The sequence below is a fragment of the Protobothrops mucrosquamatus genome, unplaced genomic scaffold (genome assembly GCF_001527695.2).
Source record: "Protobothrops mucrosquamatus isolate PMUCROS unplaced genomic scaffold, P.Mucros_1.0 scaffold6, whole genome shotgun sequence".
Taxonomy (NCBI): domain Eukaryota; kingdom Metazoa; phylum Chordata; class Lepidosauria; order Squamata; family Viperidae; genus Protobothrops; species Protobothrops mucrosquamatus.
The window spans coordinates 3,387,984-3,392,907 of NW_015386393.1; positions in this window are offsets into that span (position 1 = coordinate 3,387,984).

The window sequence follows — 4,924 nt, forward strand, 5'->3', positions numbered from 1 at the left end:
AGGAGGCCCACAAGCCATGAACTAGTCCAGGGCTTTTCAACCTTTTCACCCATTGTACCACTTTTAGGATATGGCAACATCCAAGTACCACCAGTCGCCTAGCAAGGTGTCAAAAACTTGATGACCCCTCCCAAAAAAGAAAAAAGTGATAAAGTACAGGTACTTCTCGACTTACAACAGTTCGCTTAGTGACTGTTCGAAGTTACAATGGCACTGAAAAAGTGCCCCGCAAGCTACAGCCGAGCAAGATGCCTGCCCGCCCGGCAGCGCTCTTCCTCCTGTCCAAGGTTTTCATTGTTGTGAGCATTTCTGTTGATTGGCAGCGGGGGTGGGGTGGGGTAGGGGGGTGTTTGGTTTTTATTCCTCCCCGTCTGCTGGGTGGTTGCAGCAGGTTTTGGTCACTTCACATGACCCTGGGACACTGTGACCGTCATAAATATGAATCAGTTGCCAAGCATCTGAATGTAAATCACAAGACCCTGGAGATGCTGCAACATTCCAGTTGATCGGCGCTTCTTCTGGGCTCAGCAGAAGCGCCAGGATCAGCGCCGAGCTCCAGCAGGAGCCTGGCGCTGATCTTGGCGCTTCCACTGAGCCCTGACAGCCCCGAAGAAGCGCTCACCCTGGCGCTTCCGCTGAGTCCTGACAGTCCTGCAGCTCCAGCCATCTCTCGCTCAGGCTTGTGCGGTGCTGCCACCGGTTCAGCTCATTCTCCTGCTCCGCTACCACTTTTCTAGGATGGTTGCGTACCACCTGCCAGGTGCCAATGCACCACAGGTGGTACCCGTACCACTGGTTGAAAAGCCCTGAACTAGTCAGCACATGGCGCCATCCAGAGGCTGAAGGTGGTTCTGCACTTGTGGAAGTGCTTGTGGAAGATTAAGGGAGAGGCTGCCATGGGAGTTTTATTTAAGGCAAGTGTGTTGCAAACTTGGCAACTTTAAGATGTGGGGACTTCAACTCCCAGGATTCCCCAGCAAAGTTGGAAAAACACTGATTTAGGGTTAGAAGCTGTACTGGTGGTGGTAAAGAGAGGATTTTGGCAGAAGAATAGAAGGCATGTTGAAGTGGTCCCTTCAAATGTAATAATTAGACTCTCCCACTAAACAAGTGACTAAGTGGCTTCCGCCAACTTTACTGTCTAATTTCTTCTGGATTAAAGTTTTCAACAATTATCTGAAGCTTTAAAAAGGAACTGAATTGTATTCAAGACAAATAGTCACGAAAGGGATCAGGCAAATTCATGGAAATAGTTGAGTTTATTAGTAAGTTTGAAGGAAAAGTTATGGTGTTTGGATGCTGCATATGAAATTTTGGGTGGGTGAGTGGGAATTTTATTACAGGAACCAGGATGCTAGTTTAGGGGGAAAAATCCCAGAAACACTCTCCTTACTGATTGTTTCCCATATCTTGAAATGGTTCCACTATCCCCCAGCCGTTGTGACTTTAAAAAGATTTACTAGCACAATTTATGAAGCCAGCCAGTTGAGTTTTATTCAATAACATTAGCAGAGGTTCTCTTCAGTGAAGCTCCAGGGAGGTGGGGGGGGGGGCTCAAATGGTTTTGAACAAGGCATGGGTGGAATTTTGTTTCTTCTGTTCTATTTTCATTCTTTAAATTGGGGGTCCCATATGATTGGTCTGGGGGGAAAAAAGGACATGGCCACCGAAAACTCTCCAGTCTCTCTCTCTCTCTCTCTCTCTCCTTCCTGGCAGACCTGTCTGCATGAAGGCTTCACACTGGGAACACAGCCACATTTCCTGCTGCGGGACTCTGAGCGGAAAATCAATTCAGGAAGTGGCTGACTGGAGTTTCCCTTCTCAGGCGGCTCTCGGTCCATCTGTAATCATAAAGACAATTGGGAAGCAGATATTTCCTGGGGAGCGATCGCCATTATCCCTCCAGAGGCAGCCTTGGGAGTGGTGGAGTTAGTGTCTGCTACAGCAGCTTTCCCTAACCTGGCGCCTTCTAGATGTGCTAAGAATTTTATAAGTTGGGATCTCAATGCAACTTCCCTGAACAGGTTAGAAAGCCTACAGCAGAACTGCAGGATTTCTGTGGAATCCACACATCATCATCGTAATAATAATAATAGTAAAGTTGGAAGGGACCTTGGAGGTCATCTAGTCCACCCCCCTGCTCAGGCAGGAAACCCTATACCATTTCGGACAAATGGCTGTCCAGTCTCTTCTTAAAAACCTCCAGTGTTGGCGCATTCACCACTTCTGGAGGCAGGTTGTTCCACTGGTTAATTGTTCTAACTGTCAGGAAGTTTCTCCTTAGTTCTAGGTTGCTTCTCTCCTTGATTGGTTTCCACCCGTTGCTTCTTGTCCTGCCTTCAGGCGCTTTGGAGACTAGCTTGACTCCCTCTTCTTTGTGGCAGCCCCTGAGATATTGGAACACTGCTATCATGTCCCCCCTAAGTCCTTCTCTTCATGCTTCTCTGTATGCTTCTATAGTCCTTTTAAAACAAGGTGCTTCATGCTGGGTGTATCCTTTATTAGTCTGAATGAGGCGGTATCCTGTTTTATAGTCAACAATTGCTACAGGTAGTCCTCGATTTACGATCACAAACGAGCCCCAAATTTTCATTGCTAAGCAAGACAGTTGTTAAGTGAGTTTTGCCCCATTTTACAACCTTTCTTGCTATAATTGTCAAATGAATCTGGCTTCCTTATTGACTTTGCTTGTCAGAAGGTTGCAAAAGGTGATCACCTGATCCCTGGACAGTGAACCATCATAAATACATACCAGTGGCCAAGCATCCGAATTTTGATCACATGACCACAGGTGCTACAATTGTCGTAAGTGTGAAAAACTGTCATAAGTCATTCTTTTCAGTGCCGTTGTAACTTTGAAGAGTCAATAAATGAACTATTGTAAGATGACGACTACCTATATATATATTACAGAGGAAACTGGCATGTCATGCAGTCTATTTATTTAACATATGGCATATCATACATGGACTAGCCATATTGATTAAAATTTCACCTAGATCAGTGGTCCCCAACCCCCGGTCCACGGACCGCTACCAGGCCGTGGCATGCCAGCAACCAGTCCACACAAACAAGCAAAGCCCCATCCGTGAGATGCAGGCAACACACAAAACCACACACCCTCTTTTGCCAATAACCAGAAATAAATGCTGGTTTTCTGTAAAACCAGCTTATAACAGTTTGCTTAATGACTGCAGCGTTCACTTAATGACCACTGAAATGTCATTAAAAGGGACATTTGTTTTATGACCATTCAGTCATAAGTCAAGAACTACCTGTAGAAAAGCTGATTAGGAATTATTGAGATTTGTATCCAGCTAAAAGATTTGATTGCCCATAGCCAGATCTGTCTTGGTTCAGAAGCTGAGATTTGCTTCAAAGATATACAAGAGGGATTCTCAAATCTTGTGGGGTTGAGGCCCACTGAAAGTTTGCTGTGCCATGGATCCCTTTCAGAGTCTGGTGAAACCTACAGCTAAATTTCAGATATTTTTTCCCATCTAAGTTCATGGAGCCCCTGAAATCTATCCACAGTTAAGAATCCCTGCTGCAAAATAATAATTTATGTAACACCCATCCTGTGTTATTGCTGTCAGTAGAAGCAGCTGAGCTAATGTGCCATTCTTCGAATAGCTATCCAAAGCCATAAATGGGCTGCATTCTTCTTCCTGTTGCTTGTATGCAGGGGGTCTGTGGGTAGGGTTAAAAAAAAATCAAGGTGGCAATCACATCAGTGCCATTAAAGCTTTGATAATCAGCTTTGATCGGATGGTTGTGGCCGCCATCTTGATTTTTTTATGCCTACCCCACAGTCCTTTCTCCCAGCAGTTGTTCTGCAGATGCTGTGCTCCCATCCAACTTTCTGGATGTTTAAGGATTATAGCAGTGTTAATTTCGGACCTTGACTGCATTCACCCAACATGTGGGTGACTTGTGGGCCTAGTGCACTGGGTGATTCCAGCTCTCCCAACTCCATCTATTTCCCATCTTGATTAATACACAGAGAGAGAGACAGGGAGAGAGGGAGAGGGAGGGAGAGAGAGAGAGAGAGAGAGAGAGAGAGAGAGACCAAATGGCCCTTTCCTTCTTCTTTGCCAGGTTCCCCACACAGTCCTGTCTCCTCCTTGTCTTGCAGAGATGTCCTGCCACCTGGCTTTCAACCCATTTGACCACCCAGACCTTATTTCCTGCTTGAGCAGGGGGTTGGACTAGATGACCTCCAAGGAACCTTCCAATTCTGTTATTCTTCAAATCTGCTTGTGATTACAGTCTGAGAAGTCCCTCAGAGAGGAATCTGGATTCAAAGCAAAATCAGGGATGACAAAGGGCAAGCCTAAATGTTCATTTTGCCTAAATCATCTGTTTGAGAAGGCCTGGTCCTGCCTACTTTTTCCTCCTGGCATTCTGTCTTTCCTTTAGCAGCTTCAGTTGCCTTCAGGAGAAAGTACCAGATACTGAGTATCTCCGTTTGTATCTTGGTTAGAATCAGTTGCTTCCAACTCTCCAGAAGTTTATGCCACTTGAAAATTCAGATTCCGAAGAGGTCTTCCTCCCCTCGTAGGCAGGAGAGAGGCGTTCACTTCCAATTGTTGCTGAGTGATCTGTCTCACAAAGGATTTTAGTTTTTTCTTCTGAAGGTGAAGAGGAAGGAAACCTCCAAAAAGCAGCTTTATTTAGAATGTAAATATAAGACTAATCCCTCTTTATCCTTTGATCATAAAGAAATAAAAATAAGTTTGGCTGTCCTTCTAACATTCCATAATGATGGAACAAACCATCACATGCGTAAAATATTAATGACATGCAAGAGAAAATAGCTTCCCCAAATGTACGCACATAGAGTTGGGAACAGCTGGAGCAACTGTGCAAAAGACATGAGTGTTTTAACAAATTATTAAAAGAGCCATAGTTTTTGTGAGGTTTC